This window comes from Amblyomma maculatum, chromosome 5 (genome assembly GCF_055883805.1).
Source record: "Amblyomma maculatum isolate TAMU_Amacu chromosome 5, ASM5588380v1, whole genome shotgun sequence".
Taxonomy (NCBI): domain Eukaryota; kingdom Metazoa; phylum Arthropoda; class Arachnida; order Ixodida; family Ixodidae; genus Amblyomma; species Amblyomma maculatum.
Window position 1 is genome coordinate 21822711 of NC_139348.1, and position 21559 is coordinate 21844269.

Sequence of the window (21559 nt, forward strand, 5' to 3'; positions counted from 1 at the left end):
TTTAACTCCGACAACATTTGAGCCGATCGTTCGGACCTCACAGAGCACCACGTACGGGACGACAGTTAATACAACTGATTCAAGCACGTACCGCTACAGCTGTCGAGATTCCTCTTTTCGGTGCGCTCATATGCGGCGCACTTTTGGGGGTCAGCTATATGTGTTTACGGTTTTAGGCTATTGGCATGCATGCAGATTTCGTCGCAGGCGCATACATTTGTCGCACAATTATATCTGATGATAGCACGACCGTGCGACCACAATATTTATACCCCAGATAAGGAAAATAAAACCGCAGCAGACACAGGACGGAGGCTAGAGACAACACAGGGCGGTACTGGCAACTGAAACGTTTATTGAAAAAACAGGGGCTTTTAAAGACAGATGGCACATGTGTCTGCTGCGGTTTTATTTTCCTTATGTCTCACCAACTGGCCTACACTTCTACCCTGCTAAGTTATACCCCAGACTGGCTAGCACTCACGACCCAATATGCTTGTATTGGACGCCAATTACATCCCTGCATCTGCTTATCCTCTAGTACAAATGCAGTTGTCAGTGAGAACGCGCATACAAAACGAAATCGTGTTGCCATAGATCATGTGACAGTAAATTAGGCATTAGAAGGTAGCTTTTTTATTGCCGAGAAGGAAAACGTTGCCTCAAGTTGAAGGAACAAATGACTATTTTCACAGCAATGTTTTTGTTCTTGTGCTTCTGCATTATCCATAAGGAACTACGCGCAGCATCGTCTGTTTACCTGGAGAAAAGACCGAATACGATGTGTGTACTTCCTAGACGCAATCCCTGGAAAATAAAAAGCCGGAAGACTCTCTAGATTACCATTTTAGTTTTGGGCATTCACACAGTGGCAAAAAAAGAAAAAAAATGTCAGTTTTTCGCGCAGACTTCGAGCATGCCAAGCCCAGGTACCTTTAAATGGCGCACAACATATATACCAGCAATAAAAAAAACAAATAAGTTTGTTTCTCCTATTAGTTCACAGTTCGGACATTCCAACCGCGCTAGGCGGTGGCAAAGGAATAAAGAAACTGTACAGGAATGAAAATAATGTGCTCTGTGGAGTCATTCAAAAAAACGAATGCAGCCCAGAAATGCTGTTTTATTCGAGGCAGCTTTCCATGCCCTTTACAATTTTTTCATTCACTTAAAATTATTTCAATATGTTGCTTGATCATTAAACGTTATTGTCTTTTTGTGCAATCCGCGTTAAGGTGAAGGTGGTTGCGAAAAACGTCTGTGTGTTGCCTGATGCCACAGCGCATCAGGACCTCGACGCATACAAAATTGATTCTGAATCATTCATTGCTGTGTCCGTCACCGTCAATTTGCGAAGTCGAGACAAAACATGACCAAAGAAATATTGTTACAGCTGGAGAATGATGAGGACAAAGTGGCGTGTTCGTTTGTGGAAGAATAATAAAAAGAGTTACGTCGAATGGGGAGCCCTCATTGCCTGGCTCCTTGGCTGTTCCTCAATGTATACATCTTTAATCCTCTTTTGTAAATATATTTCTCCCTGTTTCAAAATTATATGCCAAATTTGAAAAACCTTGAACAATTCACAAATTCGGTAGAATCTTCAGAACTGCGCGGTGCACTATAATTGGACAAAGGCTTTATCGAAGTGGCCATAATTACTAGCGCAACAAAATTATGCAAGGTGTTTTTAATGATTTTGATAGCTGAGGTTGTGTAGAATACGTGGGAAAAGTTTAAACAATGGTAAAACAGTTTTTTTTCGTAAAAAGTTTCAATGTTCGCTTTTTTGTGTAAATTAGCGCGATCGTATCTCTGTATTCAAATGTCATAAATATAAGCGTTAACTGTTTGCGGATAATTATGCTGAGAACATAGTGTGGAATTATTGCTGCTCTACCATGAACCTTTTTGAAATAAAGGCCTGCAAAATAAGAAAATTTCGTTTCCTGGGCAGATGTTGAGAATTTTATAAAAACATCTACTCATACCCGAAAAGCGAAAATTAACTGAATACAAATAAAAACATGCATATATTTAGTCAGATAATTTTCAGCTAGCTAACTTGCACATAATTTGTATAATCTATAACCAAAGTTGGCCAGAACAGCAGTGAAGCTCGGAACTCCGCTTCTTCGACATTATTAATCAGTTATCACTCAACAATATATAATATTTTGAAGTAAATATAAAAGGTCGAACGACCATGCTTTGTTCCATCCTAGGTGGGGAACGGGAGGGGGAAGATGACGCGCGCATTTGTCGATGCACCAACTGTATGGATTTACGCAAGAATGTGAATGGTAGATGGGGAGGCTTTCTATTTTTTTAGAAAATGTTATGGTCCGTGGTTGGCTTGTAGAAGCAATACGTTTGCGAACACGCACACAAAAAAACTATTTATTAGAACTCGACTCGAGCGGTGCGCGCTAGCGGCCGCTCATTGGCCCGGTCCGAAGTCACGGCTGTCCGGTGCAAGCAGAAGAGGACTGGGTAAAGGAGGAATGGAATGTCGAGAGGGTCGTTGGTCCTTCGTTCCCACGCGCAGCCCTTGCGAACACAACACAGCGGCGGGAATCGCGCACTGGTTGAGGGGTTCGTTGTTCCCCCTCGCCTACGCGTCTACGTGCAAGGCACGACAGAAAGCCTCCCCTGTTGCGCTGCTGTGCGGCCTCCTCCCGAAGCGTTCATTTCAGAGCTTGTTGAAGACGCTACAAGATTGTGACAGCTTTTTAAATCTTTCTTTATTTTTCCCTCAATAATGTTTTTTTCATTGTGCTGTGAATAATTTTCTCTTGCGCCTATATATGTTACATGTGCTCCGGTTTGTGCTTGCTGCATATCAGTGAATAGCTGAGCTTTGAAATGTCGCCGGAGTACGGATTACAGCAACGGCGGGAAACCATCGGCATTATCGGACTCAGTAAACGCCGTCATCTTAGACCGTGAGTATATATCTTTGCAGCATGCCATTGCTTCATAATTGGTTCTATATAATCTCCTAACAGTCCCAAATGTTCTCTTTCCGTACTCTCCTCGAAGCAACTGCGCGAAGCATGACTTCAAGAACTAAGCGAATTTTCGTCTGGGTTACATGCAAGCAAGTGCGTGGACTTATTTGCTGGCCGCGATATGAACAGCATTTGCGCCGAAAATAGAAAAGCCGCGCGTAATAGATGTGTGTGCAACCAACGCGCGACAGAACACTGCAGGCAGCCATTTGCGCAGTTTTTTGACTGCGCAGCGCGGCACAATCAATTAGTAACCAGATACTATGCGCCCGGCTTTATACTTATATTTTGGACAGCGTCTCTTCTGCGCGCAGGAAGCCATGTTCGTTCAGTTTTTGAATTTTGTTAAGAGTTAAGGGGTTTTTTATTTTCAGATGTACAGACGATATTTCGAAAACTGTTCGTGCAGTCTGTGCAAGCGAATTTTACAGTGGGGCGGACGTTATGTGCGTGATGCCGCTTGATGATCAGGCTATATTTAAGTCATAATGAACCTCCACTTTTATAATGGTTATTATCATATTGAGGAATTGAAAGCCGTGGACAGCGCAAGTGAGCCCCTTTTCAAAATGTTCTCGCCCTGACGTCCCCCTTCTGAGCACGTGCCTTCAAGCGAGGGCGTTATCAGAAAGCGGCGACAATAGTAGAGCGATTTCGCGAACGCGCTTCGAAGGTGGAACAAAATAACAAAACAAGCAAAAAACCACGTAAGCCGTCTGTGCACTGCGCCCCTGTCACTGCAAAGTAAACAACGTGCATGCGGGACACATTGCAAAAAAATTGACGGCCGGTATGAGGCGACCATATCGTCCGAGATATTTCGCTCGCGAAGTGCTCGATCACGGCGCGCACTTTTTGACGAAATGGGACAGGACGTCAGGTCCGCCTGTTCGGCAATTACAGCTCTTTGTGTCTCACGTAATGTATGCATGCAATGCACGTCATAGCCATCGTACAAAAATTTTGAAACCGAATCAGCGATCCACGTATTCTAATTCTATAGGAAATCATTTGGGAGTAGAAAAGAGCAACTTAAAATGATGTGCATGGTTCTTTATTGAACGATATGTATAAATGGACGGTTGAATAGTTACAGTAATGGAGTGTTCCGCTAGAATTGTTTACGGCCGTGACCGCAATAAACATTACTCATATTGCTCTTAGCTTTAAGCTCTGGCATTGATAAGCCTATCTAAAGAACCGACTGGCAGTGACAGGTTGTTTACAGCTGCTGATCAAAAGGTAGGCCATCATGCTATTATTGCAGGCATATTTGCTTCTTTTTGTACCTCTGTTTACTAAAACCTAATTTTGTTCCCCATTCCTAGGGACGCTGCACCTCTTACAACACTCACTGTTCAGTCGCTTTTATTCAAGGTACAAAAAGGAGGAAATGCGCATGCACTCATAGGATAGCCTGTCTTTCCGTTAACAGCTGCAAATAACACGCCACTGCTCCTCGGTACCTTGGATGAAGTTTTCAATGGGGTTACCTGAGATGCCTAGCAATTGCTGTAATATTTATACCAATCACTGCAGTGAAAAAGAAAGGTAACACTGCATCACTTTAACTGCTGCATGCACCTATAAACGTGCCTTTATTTTATTGCCTATTCTTTAGACGCAGGACCTCTTGCTATTGGCTTTGTTCAGTAAGCAACCATCTTTCATTGCTTCAATTTCTATCTCTCCATCACTTTATTGTTGCTCCGGATGTGAGCATTTGACTTTATTGTTCAAATAATATTGTTTTATCATGTGTGAATGATTTAGCCTACACATACATGCTTTCATTTTTTTAGATGTGCATCGGAATGTTTTCTACGTAGAAATGGATCGATTGAGTTGTATCACTGGTGCGAAAACCGACAACCCCCAGAAGATATGTGTCCTGTGGTTGGAAGGGCAATAAAGAAGAGGAAAGTCAGCGGAAAAGCCTGCTTAAAAAAGGTAGCACTGCATCACTGTAACTGCTCCATGCACCTTTAAATATGCCTTATTTTTATTGCCTATTCTTATAGACGGTGGACCTCTTGCTATTGTCTTTCTGCAGAGAGCAACCGCCTTTCATTGCTTCAATTCCTATCTCTCCACCACTTTTTTGTTACTTCGATTGTGATCCTTTGATTTTATTGTTATCATATTATTAAATCGCAGGTGAACGATTTCGCCTACACGTACATTTTTTTATGTGCGCATCGAGTGTTTTCAACGTAGAAATGGATCGATTGAGTTGTATCACTGGTGTGAAAACCAACAGTTCGGTGCCCCCAGAAACATTGTGTCCTGTGGTTGGCAGGAGAATAAAGAAGAGGATAATCAGAGGAAAAGCCTTCCTAAAAACTTGCAAAGATGGCGCAAAAGCGAAATGCTGATCAGAGTTAGTCTGATTACTTCTGTTATCCCATTTCACTTGCTAGGTGATGTGACATATATGAAGCACCTTAGTATATTTTGTGGTATACTCGTTGAAAATTGTTTAGACATCAAATTTTTTCTCGTTCAACTATTTTGAATGACGCACGAATTGGAATAAAGAAGTCATCTACTCATCTAATGCTCATAGACATTAGATGCGTGGTTGAGCTCATTGTGTTCCTATGTGAGCATGCAATAGTTTGTCGAATATATTAATATGTTAAAAGTTGACTTTTTATTAACCGGCGTAATACATATGCTCCATATCATACCATTTTTCGCCTGTAGTTTGTATCTGCTCTTTCCTAAACTGTATTCTACAAAGTATACGTGTGTCACCTCGTGCGTCTATTTAACTAGCGAACAATTTGCAATCGAATCCCATTTCTGATGTTGTTTCAGCTGCAAATAACGGATGACAGTTGTGACAATATAGGTGGCTTTAGGCATAACGTATAGCGCAAAAATCTTTAATATAAGCGATGATACTTTTATCCACTGCATTGCCTAAACCAGCCTGTTTGAAGTGACGAAATGAAAACAAATATGGATGTCTTCGGACAGGAACAGTAATCGTGGTGCCATGAGCATTTTTTTTCAATTAAATTTTCATATGTCGTGGGATAATGTCTCGACACAACGGAATGACCCTTAGGTTTGCAAGAGGCGGCGTAGTATTCTAGAAAAAAACGCCTACCACTAAAGCTGGAAAACGCCGTTTTTGTCATTTCAAAAAGTTGCACGTTTAGAGGCCGGCTGCTTGAGCAATAAAATTTTGTCATCCATTGTTTTTTGCACACCACATCTGCGTAGCTTTTACTTTTATAAAAAGTATTAAAAGTGCGTTTCATTGGTGCAGTTGATTTAGTAAAAAATCGCAAACTTTGCTTCAGGAACAGTGAGCTACAAAAATGTTAATGTTCAACCTTACATACTGGTATGATGCGTTACGTTGTTTGCACTAAAACATTCTCTGGTTATTACGCAGGTTATATTGTTAATTTAAGACAGAATTTGCAGCTCTAAGCTGCTATGTGTGCTCTCTGTAACGCCACCAAAATTACTATGCTGGAAAGTGATTTGCTTATGATTGTAATTATAAAAATTACACATTGAAAAATCATCCTCAAAAATGTAGTATTGTTAGCTATGGTCAAAGCTGAGGAAGGGAATAATATATTAATAAACTAGATTGAATACTATTGCACCTATCAATAAAAAAGAGTGCAGGACAGAGAAAAACTTCAGCCTTCGCTTGCGTTCTGCCATGAAATTGACAGAAATAGCGAATTAATACCATTTTAAGCTATATTAACCCAGGCAGCACACCAACATCGCACCAAACCCGGGCCAACGTCGACAAAAATTGGTACCAACATTGGCGGAACACTGGTTGTTCAAGTGGTTACAACATTTTTGTATATTGGTCTGGCACATCTGCCAACATTGCACCTGTCTTACCACTGCCAAAATAGGCTATCAGTTGGCTGTGCCCCTAGCGTCACGTATTGGCATGCCACTAGTATTCATTGGCACATGTGACATTGCAATAAACCGGCCGTGCCGCTAGTATCACATATTGGTATTTATTGGCATGCAACAAGTATTCATCGGCACACGTGGCATTGGCACTGCACTGTTAAGCCACTTTAGCCATGCAGGTATTTCACCTTTGCCCTTACTGCTGCCATTTGCATAACTGTCAGTCTGACAATTGTGGCTTTCTTATGCAGTCATTTCCCAATACCACCTTGCATGTCATCTCCCTAAGGAGCCAAAAAACCATGCAATTAAATGAGGCAAGCAAAATATTTTCCGAAAACATTTATTGAGAGCTTATATACCACAAGGACATCAGAAGACCAAAATGCAGTGCAGGAGGCATTGGGTACAGGGTTAATATGGGAGAGGCTAGTAGGTGTAATTGGAAACAGGGTAATAAGCAGCACATGACCAGGTAGTGCAGGGAGAGGTGATGGGGTGCAGTGTGCATTGGTCATGATGGAAGGGACTGGACATGTTGAGCAGGGTTGATGCACTATAGCCTTGTAGTGCGAGAGGTGTTGCAGGAATAGGAGGCTGAGAGCATGGGTGCATTCCAGGGCAGTGTCCACCATGGATGGAAAATGGCAGTGGACTGTGTTGAGCAGGGTCAATGGATCAAGTGACGAGGTTGAGGGGGCGGGGGAAGCGCATGGCCCAGGTAGTAAGCTGGACACCCCGCAGGAAACAACCATTCAGGAACAGTTTGTTGAGGAGATTGGCCCGTGGGTCTTACAAATGACATCTGCACAGAAGACAAGCATATATCACCATAAGATACAAACTCACCTTCTCAACACTTATCCAAACACATATCTGAAGTCTGGGTGCCCTTACGATTAAGTGCAAAATACAGAACCCCGCTATAGTAAACTCCTATATAGTGAAAACTCTGATATAGTAAAGTGAAACTGAAGTCCCAGTTAATCTTCCATTGGCAACTGTACATTTTCCCCCTTGATAGTAAAGATGTTTTGGTAAAAATCGGTTAAAGTGCTTCTGGCCATGGCGACGACTCTCGCGCGATACCTAGAATCGCGAGGCCAAGACTTTCTGTAATTGAAACAGAACAATAACCCCGAGTGTTCGTTTAGGTGGCTTCACTACTAGGCTTAGCAGTAGACAGAAGAAGCCTACCTTACAGAAGCCTAGGAGACGTGAGGGAAAGCGCGCAGCGTGAAAAAGAAAAAAGTAAAGCTGTCTACAAACATGGCAAGGAGGCGGCGTGTTCCATTCAGAAAGTAAAGGAGTAAAAGTGCAGCAAGAAATAGGGAAGGGAAAGAAATGGGTCAACATTCACTGCAATGTGCAGCCCAAATCATGAGGCAGTGGTGGCAGAAAGTGGAGGTGCAGCGTGTACGGTCTTACAGCACTTGAGTGACATGCGAATTTATCATTTATTGCCTTTTAAAAGACAGGAAGAGCACAAAGGGACACAATGTTCATGCAAGGCTTTAGGTTTTACATGAAATCGAACTTGGTCGCATTCGTAATCACGTCTTCATGCTTCAGACGTACTTCCACAAGATGTAGAGAAATTTTATAATGAAAAAATCACACAGAGTTGATAAAAGCGAGATGGAAGGTATTTAAGTTTTTTTTTTCATTAAGCAACAATACGTGTTCAGCAAGTGCCTATTTAACTACTAGACAGCACTTTCAGGACCATGTCATCACAGACCACTGATACAGTAAAGACCATGATATAGTAAATATTTTCGCTGGCCCGTGGCTTTACTATAAAGGGGCTCTACTGTATATATTGAAGGCCAATTTTGCCACACATTCTTCTTTTAGAGTATTTTGCGACAGGTTTCTGGGCCTGCAAGGACATGCAGTATCTTATGACCTAGTGATGATAAACATACATGCAAAATAATATCCATTCCAGATACAAAAGAAAGATATTTGGAAGGAAAAACCTGCTTCCGGCAAACCGATAACTTCAGGTGGATGCTTAGTGTTCATATAGAATTACAGATCCTGAAAATATTATGGTTCAGGCTCCAGAACTTTCAATTTTTAAAAAATCCTTGAAAATTCTTACAATAGACAATATGGATTACTCAGCATGCAAAACTGGATGATATTAAAAAATATTTTTCTGCAGTACACCAGTTACAGGCACACATACATTACTGCGGCCAGAATAAAGAAACCTTTGCCGAATCAATCAAGCTGTCTTCAATCAGCTAACTGAGGGAGATGTGTACATCGCAGATATTATCATGGCTGTGTACGCTATAATATTCTCAAGATCAGTGTAGAATGAGACCCACCTGTGTGGTTTACAATAACCGTACCATTTCAAGTTCCAGCTTTTTAATTTTCACAGCGTTTATTGCTTGCTGCATTCTAGTATAAACAATTGCCTTACTTTTAATGTACCAAGGAATAGTTTCATACAGTGCTCATTATAAATTAAAGGCACCAGTACAACATGCACACACACAAGAGAAGAAGAACGGGACACAGCGCCATTCACAACTGCATGCCCGTCCATTATCATCACCGCCCATGGCGTGAAGTGCGCTATAGACCGTCTACCGTTGAAGACTAGCCCAGGGCCCGACGGCGTGAGTGCTAAACTTTTAAGGCTAACAAGTGAGTTTTCAGCTGTTATACTTTCCCTTATATTTCAACAATCAATTGATTCTGGATGTGTACCTGATGACTGGAGATTAGCCTATGTTCTACCAATACCTAAATCTGGCGATAATACACTTTTCAGTAACTACCGGCCTAATTCGCTAATCTATAATTTCAATTGAAAGCTGTCACAAAAAATGGACTAATTGCAACTCTATGTTACACATGGTATAACATAGCTGTGCCAGGGCGGTGAGGCGATCAGTTAGCATAACGACCGGAAAATGCACACTGATGTTTCATGCAGTCTTGATACTGGAGCAAAGTGTCACGGTGCGAAGAACAAAAATAAAATCAGGCACGGGCGCCAAACGTGCGCCACACAACCGACGCGACTGGAGGTGTGCACGGGCATAAATTATGAGCCCGACCCTGCCTCATGCTACAAACCCGAGCCCTGCCTGAGACTGAAATTGCCTGAGCCCACCCAGCACTCACACTTAAGACTCCGGCCCTGCTGGACATGCTATAACAGACCAGTTGCAAAACCTACAAAGTCGGCTTCCCTGTGAGACAGGAATTCGTGCACAGTGGCGACAGAACCTGATTCAGGGATAATAGTTAGGTGCAGTCCATGCATCTACTACAGTCCGCGCTGCTTCGGATGCCACACGCACAGGCCATTGTCAGAAAGGTTTTCGGGCGTTCTAAACGCTGAAATAAAGGGGGGAGCACTGTCACCCTAGGGGTGTAGAAAGAAAATTTAGAAAAGGGACTCTAACCGGAGAGGGTAATAGTGGGCGACAATGCGCACGCGAATACTACTGTGACGAATGGGAAAGAGGTGCGGGAATTACCCTACCCGTCAGGCGATGTGCCAGCACTGTACCCAACTATTACTCCAACGTCTATGCCGCCATTGTGCAGGAATGTCTGCCGCACAGGGAAGCTGACTTGCAGGTTTTGCAACTGATCTATTGCAGCTGAAGCAACGATACAGAAAGAAAAAATAGGCGACAATCCCTGGCGATGCATCGCGCGACGACGACGCCAACGCCTGTCGCTGCCGCTGGTGCACATCGCACAGAGCGAAGGACCTCAGCGACAGAGACACGTTTTCAGCCTTGCTTTGTTAGCGCCGCCTCTTCGTTTGGTAAATGAGTACAGTTACGCTATATCCAGTTTATTGTACTAAACAGCAACACTGATGAAATATCTTGAAAAGCGTCGAGCCCCCCATCCCCCTCCCCCCCCCCAAAAAAAACGGTACCAGCGCAGCGGCGTGCTACTATACTGCGATGTAGGCATGATTGAAAGCAGTGACGTTTTTCTGCAACTTCCAAAAATTAGCAATATCTAGTCACACTAGCCTTTTTTTTTTGCATTACTAGCCTACCAAGCTTTTACTAAACCGTCTCGATGCGCTCATATATGCACGGATCAGACGAAATGAGCGTCTTCAGGATTTTCGCTCATACGGACTAGGGAAACAAACTTTACATGCAAAAAAAAACGAACAAAAAAAACAACGAAGGTGAGAACCCCAAAGCATTTTGCGATTGGCTGCCTCGCGAGCTGGTTCCAGCCACATGAGCGGTTTTCTAAAAACCCAGAACCTGGGCGACAGCGCCGAGTGGCAATGCTTTAGCGGTCCTCAGCCCACCGCGCATCGTGCTGCCGCGCGACACATGCGGTTAGCGCTTTATCGCACCTTACAGGAGAAAATATGCTTTTGCCCGGACTCCGCCGACTCCGCCCGAGGTCACCCGAGGGAACCCGAGCGGCCGAGCCACGCTTCGGCACTACGCCGTGAATATCCGAAGTTGGCTTTTAGGGCTACGATGCCACGTAGTTGTTTACTTTAGGAAATTAGTACTCTGCAAAAAAGTAACAGTTTAACTTGAAACAAGCTGCAAAATGATCGGGATCAAGTTGCGCACACTTGAGAACCACTTTTGAAAAGTTAATAACGTAATAAAGATGCTAAAAGAAGACAAATATTCCTGGCACATGGCTTACGCAGCCAGCAGCGACAATGAAATATAAGACAACGCTTGTAATTTAAAAATGCTCAATTTAAGAGGCTAATACTTTGCTCCAATACACAATAAGGCTTTATGAAATCTGAATAGAAAAATTTGAAAACTTACATGGAACATTTATTGAAGAGAGAAGCATTTTTCGTGCGCGGTGCCACCGAACGTCAAGCCGAGTGCACCAGTGGCAGTTGGATGTACAGCCTCGTCCACTTCTAGCTATAACACGGTCACTGCTTTCAAGGTGTCATTGCATCCGACCCGGCCACGCAGTAATCTAAAGTGGCTGGCCATGTGAAGCAGCACATCCGTGTCTCTGTGTGCTTGCATCGCTTTGCATTGATATCTGCCTGCGTCAGATACAATGTTGCTTTAAAAGCAGTGACCGTGTTCTAGCTAGAAGTGGACGACCCTGTAGTAAGGACGTAGCGCCCTCTTTGAAACAAAATACAACTGTCGCAGTCATGCCGGCTTAGCGATTGTCGCGTCATCCTTTGGGCTTTGTAGTAATCGCTTTTTCAGAGCTCGATGGCCTTGGTTTTGTACCCTCCGTTTAGCAAGCGTTTCCTAGATAGCAGGACTTTAACCAGCATTGAACGATGCGCTGCTGCTGCTGCTTATCTATGTAGGGCTCTGTGCCAGCAGCGAAGTGCGTCGTCGCCCTGGAGAGACGCCCAGCTGTTTTGTTTACAACACCCAAACCTGTACAAGTTGTATTTTGTGAATGCTGTGTTCTACTACGAATAGTTTGCTCCCTTTTAGCATACCAACAAAAATGTTTTCATACAATAGTGCTCAATCGAGTGGAATATTTCAATCACCCTGAAATGAGGATTTGAAGCAAGTTTGTTCAAAATTATTGAGCTAAGCATCTCAGTACAACGACATGCCACCTCCTTATAAGCTAGTTGCATACGATGCTTACATTTTTTCTCATATATCTGCATCGTCAGCATCATTCTATCTGCTAGATTAGTCGTTTGTTGGCCCGATGCATTAGGCGCGTGTTTCTTTTTCACAGCTTAGTTTCTTGCGTATATTTTATTGGCCAAGAATATGCGGTAAAAGCACATTTCTCTATGCAACCTGTTATGAGAGCCCGGAAATGTTTGACAGAAGTATCCAGTCTGTTAGCGTTCGTGTTTTTTTTTTTACTGCGCAATTCCTTCCCCTGGGCGGCGGCCTTCCGCCCCTTGGACCCTGAGTGGTGCGTCGACCCGTCCACCGCTTTGGCGCACCTGCGTGGATTTCGACGCGCGCATGCAACCTCGGACCTTGCTCGCATCGCATGCGGTGAGAGAGTGCGATCCGGGGATCGCCAGGAGTGCGAAGTGCGCGAGGACGGGATTGAGCGGTGCATCAGCACGGAGAGCAGGCGCTGGAAAACTGCGAAGGAGCGTGTGCGAAATAAAGATGTGTCATTGTAATCCAGTTGTTAATATACCCATTGTACCTTTTCGTATTTTATTTGTGTTTCCAGTCTGTTCTTTCACATTTTTTTTCGTTGTAATGCTAACAAGTCAGTTTACATGTGGGTATCTCCTCTCCTTGCACAATATTTGTAAAAAAAATAATACTACCTTCCCAGCGCACGCCTGTAACTTTTCCACCACGGAGGTAGTTAGAGAATAAATAAGCTTTTATACCGAATTAAGCTTAATTGTAAAACAACGACTGCTTTATTTAGTTTTGAACTCTACAGTTATTCCTTCTTGCCATATGTAGCGCAAGCATTGTATTGCAGTGAGCGACGACAGAATCGCGAAATTGGAGGTATGAATAAAAGCGGAGAAACGTTACAGACTTCTTTTTTTTTCGTACTTCAGCCACAAAAGGATAAATAAAGCAGAAATTCTAAAATTATGCTATCCATGCACTTGGCATCCCGTCGAATCGAATGTTGTTCTGCTGAGCTGCCATTCTTATATACTGGCTGCTACACGAAGATATTTTGTGTTCCTATGAAATTCAGTGGGACAAAGCCCCACGCGGATATATTTCGCGTTTCAAGTTCTTGTGAAATGTGAAAGCCGGACCGCCGTCGTGCCGCGAGCGACTCTAGCTGGCTCTGCGATCATTTTTGTCTCTGCAGTGATTTGAATATTCGCGGCTTGTTTAGCAAATAGCTGGCGTACCCGTTTGCCGAATGAGTGTTTCCAGATAATCATTGAGCATTTACCAGGACTGTATGTGTGCGATATTCCATCAGTGATTAATGTGTCATGGTCATTGCAGTCGTAGTTTTGATTATACACGTACGCGATGGTCTACTCCTTTGCAAAGCCTACAACGTAAGTTACGCGAGCGCTACTTATGTCAAATAGGTATATAACAGAAATAGCGCCTTAAAGTATAGCGGCTGACGCACTGCGTCGGAAATTCCTGCCGGGGCGGCGGTCGTGTGCACCTTGAACCACACGTGGAGCGTCACAGCCTGAGTCTTGGATTGCATCGCACAGCGTGTAACCCGACAACCCCACCTGCAGAGCGCATCCACTCGGGCAAGTCGGCGCCGCTGTTGCTGGCGCCGTGCCTTCATGTTTTTATTCCTTTGTTTGTGATGTTTTCAATGCACCTAGCAAGCAGCGAACAGAGCGGCTATATTTCGGCGCGAGTGAGTGCCATCGGTGGACTGGAACAGAAGTGCGCGGTGTGTCTTGAACAAGGGTGGACGCTTGAGAAAAAAATGTGCGAACGAGTGCGATGAAGAAAAGTGAAACTGTAACCCAGTTAATTTTTTTCGACATAACCTTAATAATCATACTGAGAATGTATGTGCAGTGCAGTGTTTTTTCTCTCCATTGTTTTTCTAATACTTCTTAGAGCGACAACGAAGCAGGAAGCGTCGATACGATTTGCCATATGTGGCAACATCCATGCATGTGCGGACCGACGTTTAATTTACCGCTCAGTAACCCAGCTTTAATTTAGATCACCAATGTTAAATCGTTTTAGGGAAAGTATGTGCTGCGATACTTCGTATTCGCATAGCCTAAACGGCCTGATGTATTTTTAAAGTGTATTTAGATGGAAGCGCGCTCGCCATAGTCGATCTCAGTCACGTACGAGCATGAACAGGCCGAAGCTTATCTCTCATTAATTGCATCGCACTGTATGCGTGTCCTGTGGTAATCGTCTGTTTGAAGTCACTGTTAAACTAATACACTCGGAGGCAAAGAAATTTGCTAAAACATTTGGAATTCTCTTCATCCAGAGCAGCAGGAATCGCCACGGCAGCAGCCATGGAAGGACATAGATCATTGCCGAATAGAATACAAAAAATAGCAACCATTGCCGATGCACGACATATGACATGTTTTGATTATTTATAATCTCCCGGTCGGTGTGGAGCTATTTATCGCCGCCGCCACCCTGACAGACCGGCAAACGGTAGTGAACTTACCGATAATTGACGCCGTTGACCGATCGTCGGTCTCATCCAAATTCGTCACAGTATACATGTGCATTGATTACAGTGCCAGCTTACATCAATGAAGATCTAGTGTAAAAGAACATGGTGTAATCCCAAGCAACATCAATAACAGCTAGGTGGGATTAAAGCAAACACGACGGAAACCAGCACCGCGGAACTATAATTTTTAGACACAAGATTTCCGAAGCATTTAAAATTGCAAAGGTAACTTGAAAACATCGATTATAACAGCACAGTTAACGAATCCAAATATTAAATGAGCCTGCCAACCGCTAAAACACGCTGACGCGGTTTTCCACAGAATATTTCCAGCCACATGCTAATTTCCATCTAATATTGACCAGTAGGTGAAATAGAATGTTGACTAAAGTGTATGCCAATGCATCTGGCGGGACATGGTAACATAACTGACAGTATTGTCTTGTCCAGCATATGCCATATATTGGCCAACGTCAGTGGAGTAACGGCTAATGCTATTCGATATAGCCATCCTTATGAAATTGCAATGCCAATACCGTTGATATGTAAGGTATGCTAGTGTATATCTGACATTGGCGGGCCATTGTAACAGAGGTCACATTAATGTCCAACATATGTCGAATATTGGCCAACATTAGCCGACTGATGGCTAATGCTGTCCGTTATAGCCATCCTTACCAAATGGCAATGCCAACACCGGTGATACGCCGAATATCCAGGCCCATCATTGCCATCGTCGTATAATGGAACCACCGATAATGTGAGATCATCGGATATGACGGACCAACGTCGTTATCATTATAATTAGGTACGACATATATTGGTTACCATTGGTATCCTCAGGTCCAGTGTTGGACGTGTTATAGAATGGCACAACCAATACCAGCCATAAGGTGGCAGCGCTGGGCCTACATAGGGCTCATCTCTGCCAACTCACTGACAATATTGGTCGGGCTCTTCTGCTGCCTGGGAAGTATTTGCCCACAAGCATAAAAAGGGTGGATAAGTGCTGACAAGGCTTTAAATTTTACTTAAGGTAAAATGTAACTAAATTCAGCAAGTAATAAATTGAAATTTTGATGCCTACTCCATAAGGGGGAGTCATATAAGCAAATCAATAGAGTAAAAATAGGCATTTTTATATTTCTAGTATTATATTTTGCAGAATTCAATATAATTACTGACTCATAATAACAAAGTACTTTGCATTGTTTCCACAGATTTCGATAAAAATTGATGTTGAAGCCATTTCTTCAATTCTAATCAGTTTTCCTTATTTTAACATTTTATTTTGTCCAAATTCAAAATAATATGAAGCAAAACACACAAATCTAGACCTTCAAATTTTTCCAGAAATAAAGAATGGAACCTAGATAATGTAGAGAAATAGTTTCTGTGCCAAGATATTATTGGATCTTTCAAGAATGCAGGTTGAATTTGGCCATTATCAGCCCAAGCACTCGATTTAATATTTAATGTTATATTTTTAAACAGTATAACGCAACACTGTTTTAAAAAAGTCCGTGGTATTTTTGAGGTACTGAAGATTTTTGAGAGGGATTTGAATGAAAATCGAAGATGATGTTTTTTGAATTGCAGCAAATTTGCCCTTTACTGCTGTTTTCGAATTTTGAGCCATTTTGATGCGCTGTGGAGAACAGAACTAGTGGTCTGGAACTCCAGATACTGCCTGGAATTAAGAACATGCGTCAGGATGTGAAAACATATTTAGTGCAACCAACCTAATGCATCATATGCCAGTGCATAAGGTTAAAAATGAATATTTTTGCAGCACATCGCTCTTGAAGCAAAGTTCGCGATTTTTTAATAACTCAAATGCAAAAACAAAACAGGTTTCTAATATTGTTTGTAAATGTAAAACCTGCATATATTTAGTGAGTAAAAAATAGTAGATGACAAAATCATGATATCCAAACTTGCAACAGTTTGAAATGGAAAAAACAGCATTTTCTACCTGTAGATATATATACCATACAATTTTTTTTTTCGAGGAAACTACGCCGTATCTTGCAAAACTAAGGTTAATTCCTTTGTGTCTACATATTCGCCCACCACATATAAGAATTTCAGTGGAAACGAAATATGGTCATGGGACCTCGATTATGTTTCTTATCTAAGGCACCCATGACACGCTGTGGGAAAGCCAATATCAAGGGCTTATTTTTAAAATTCCATATTTCGAACGGTTGTGCCATGTAAAAAAGTTTGAAAGCTAGGCACACCTTCGGTGTCGCCAGCCCTCACTTTCTATTACAGCTGCACTTGCTAAGCTTAATTATTACGTTGAGTACTTTATTTTAGCCACGAATATAGCGCTGTTACGTGTCCACTTAAAAAAAGGCCGCAATGACGCGATTCCCGTAGAATTTTTAAGTGAAATCTGTAAAGATTACAAATCTACCCATATATATGATCTCTTGCGGGGTTTTATTCGAGCTACATTAGACCTGCTGCGCCCGATAGCTTGAGCCAAGGGTTAGAAATAAACCATTAGAAACAGGCGATGGAAACCGGTGGCGCATTGCTGGCAGCCACTTAGGACAGCGTAGTAACTTTTGATTTTGTACGTAGGGTAGTGAGGTTATTCGCTCCAAGTATTAAATATTCACTTTATACAATAAATAGGACTTACAGAGTCGGTGAGCACGTTCGGAAACCCCTGTTTCAATATTTGCGGTTAGAAACCTCATGTGTACCTTTTTTTCCGGGTTATGTAGATACCGAAACCGTTACCAGCCCATTCGCGCACCTCAATTGTGCTGCTCACAACAGGCTTTTGAGCGGACAAAACAACCTACCGTTATGATGGCTGGCCCCATGCATGAGTAAGGGTGATATGCTGGCGATGGTTGCTTCGAGTCGGCTCTTTGGCGCACATGAAGGCTCGAGTTACAATGAGCGCGCCTAACTTTACAAAGCAGAAAGGATATAAATGAGCGGAACAGTATTTATCAGCTGCAAAATACAAATACAGTCTTGTTGAACGAATGCGCTGGTGCGGACGAAGAACCGACAGGCAACTTATAGGTCTAACGCTAAACAGGGCTGTCGAGCCAAGCCAAGTACTCAATTGTATTGTCCGGGAATCTGATGTTTGTATTTCTGTGGTTTCCTATTGTATCTGGCGTTAGAACTGCCGACGTGAGGGTTCTTTATCGCAAATAATCAAACGTGGTTTGTGCCGGTACTCTTCCAAGTAGCAACACCATTTATTGTGTAAGTCATTATTCAATAATTTAGGTCAATAATTTCAATTAAGAATTCCAAACAAAACCTTTTCTGTGGCGCTCAAGGTAGCTTCCAGCAATATATATCTGGTTTCCTTTGCCTGCCTCCGAAATGTTTTTTTTTTTATCCCTTGGATCAAATTTGCTTGGACAAGCAGTATATGTGTAAAAATGGTGCGCCTCTTAATTAAATTGACTTCAGATATCATCCGATCACTAAATCACCACTGATACCACTGAAGGTCCTTATAATTGCTTGATTGAGACCTTTTTATCACTTTAACAGGCTAGAACACTCATATAAATGCGGAATGAAGGCTGATATTTTCTTTCGTATATTTTCTAGGAAGCCTGAGGAGAGGTAGAAGAAGGGGTAGGCAGTGAACGCGATGGTTAGATGGCATCCTCGAGGCACTGCAGATCATCATCATCATCATCAGCAGCAGCAGCAGCAGCGGCGGCGGCGGCGGCAGCAGCAGCAGCAGCAGCAGCAGCAGCAGCAGCAGCAGCAGCAGCAGCAGCAGCAGCAGCGGCGGCGGCGGCGGCGGCGGCGGCGGCGGCGGCGGGCGGCGGCGGCGGCGGCGGGCGGCGGCGGCGGCGGCGGCGGCGGCGGCGGCGGCGGCGGCGGCGGCAGCAGCAGCAGCAGCAGCAGCAGCAGCAGCAGCAGCAGCAGCGGCGGCGGCGGCGGCGGCGGCGGCGGCGGCGGCGGCGGCGGCGGCGGCGGCGGCGGCGGCGGCGGGCGGCGGCGGCGGCGGCGGGCGGCGGCGGCGGCGGCGGCGGCGGCGGCGGCGGCGGCAGCAGCAGCAGCAGCAGCAGCAGCAGCAGCAGCAGCAGCAGCAGCGGCGGCGGCGGCGGCGGCGGCGGCGGCGGCGGCGGCGGGCGGCGGCGGCGGCGGCGGCGGCGGCAGCAGCAGCAGCAGCAGCAGCAGCAGCAGCAGCAGCAGCAGCAGCAGCAGCAGCAGCAGCAGCCTGATTATACCCACTGCAGGGCGAAAGCCTCTCCCATATTTCTCCACTTAACCCGGTTTTGTGCTAGCAGCATCCACTTGACCCCTGCGAACTTCTTAATCTCATCCGCCCACCTAACTTTCTGCCGCCCCCTGCTACGCTTTCCTTCCCTTGGAATCCAGTTTGTTACTCTCAGCGACCACCGGTTATCCTCTCTTCGCACTACATGTCCTGCCCATGTCCATTTCTTCTTCTTAATTTCTACTTGAATGTCGATAACTTGAGTTATTTCTCTGACCCACTCTGCACGCTTTCTATCTCTTAATGTTACCCCTACCATTTTTCTTTCCATATCCCTCTGGGTTGTCCTCAACTTAAGTAGAACTCTCTTTGTTAGCCTCCACGTTTCAGCCCCATGGGTGAGTACAGGCACGATGCAACTGTTGTATACTTTCCTCTTGAGCGATACCGGTAAGCTGCTAGTCATAATCTGCGAGTGCTTGCCAAATGCGCTCCATCCCAATCGTATTCTTCTTGTTATTTCCTTTTCGTGGTCCGGATCTGCGGTTACTACCTGTCCTAAGTAGACATATTCGCCTACTACTTCCAGTATTTCGCTACCTAATGTAAACTGCTGTTCCTTCCTGAGGCTGTTGAACATTATCTTAGTCTTCTGCATATTGATTTTCAAGCCTACCTTTCTACTTTTCCTGTCTAGGTCATCAATCATTATTTGCAGTTCATCCCCCAAGTTGCTTAGCAAGGCAATGTCATCAGCAAATCGCAGATTACTGAGGTATTCTCCATCTACACTTATCCCTAACTGCGCCCATTCCAAGTCTCTGAATACTTCCTCTAAGCAAGCTGTGAATAGTACTGGGGAGATTGTGTCTCCTTGCCTAACACCTTTCTTTATGGGAATTTTGTTACTTTCTTGATGCAGAACTATGGTTGCTGTGCAGCCACTATATATATCTTCCAGCACTTTCACGTACGGCTCGTCTACCCCCTGATTTCGCAATGCCTGCATCACCGCCGAGGTTTCAACTGAGTCAAATGCTTTTTCGTAATCAATGAATGCTATGTATAAGTGCTGGTTATATTCCGAGCATTTTTCTATCACCTGATTGATGGCATGGGTATGATCGATAGTAGAGTATCGTTTCCGAAGCCCTGCTTGATCCTTTGCTTGATTGCAGTCTAAGGTTGTCCTGATTCTATTAGCGATTACCTTTGTAAATATTTTATGCGTAACAGACAGTAAGCTGATTGGTCTGAAATTTTTAAGGTCCTTAGAGTCCCCTTTCTTGTGGATGAGGATAATGTTTGCATTCTTCCATGGTTCCGGTACCGTCGATGACACCAGGCACTGCGTATACAGGGTGGCCAGTTTTTCTAGCACGATATCCCCCCCGGCCTTCAGCAAATCTGTAGTTATTTGATCCTCTCCAGCTGATTTCCCCCTTTTCATAGTTTTTAGTGCTTTCTTGACCTCGTCCTTCGTCACTGGTGGAACGTCTGACTGTTTTTCCCTACCGCCAATCTCATTACGGTCCTGACTACTTTGGCTACTGTAGAGATCTGTATAGAACTCCTCGGCTAATTTGACTATCTTTTCCATATTAGTGATGACGTCGCCCGCCTTGTCCCTTATCGCATATATCTGGTTTTTGCCTATGCCCAATTTCTTCTTTACCGCTTTAAGGCTTCCCCCGTTCTTTACAGCATGCTCAATTTTCTCCATGTTATACTTCCTTATATCGGCCACCTTGCGCTTATTGATTAGCTTTGATATCTCGACCAATTCGATCTGGTCTGTTGGATTGGAAGCTTTCATGCTCTGGCGTTTCTTAATCAAATCTTTCGTCTCCTTAGAGAGCTTGCCGGTATCCTCTCTAACTATCCTACCGCCTACTTCTACCGCGCACTCAGTAATGATATCTCTGAAATTATTGTTCCTTCCCTCTATGGTAATGTCGCCATCCTCAGTTAGAGCTGAAAACCTATTCTGTAGCGAGATTCTGAACTCTCCTGCCCTCCCCCTGACCGCTAATTTGTTGATGGGTTTCTTTCTTACTAATCTGTTGCGTTCCTTCTTCGCATTTAGGCTAATTCGAGACCTCACCATCTTGTGGTCACTGCATCGCACTTTCCCGATTACCTCTACATCTTGCATAATGGCGGGGGTTGAACACATTATGAAGTCGATTTCGTTTTTAGTCTCTCCGTTAGGACTTTTTCATGTCCATTTCCGGTTCTTCCGTTTGCTGAAGAAGGTATTCAGGATTCGTAAGTTATTGCGCGCTGCAAACTCAACTAGTAACTCTCCCCTGCTATTCCTAGAACCAATGCCATA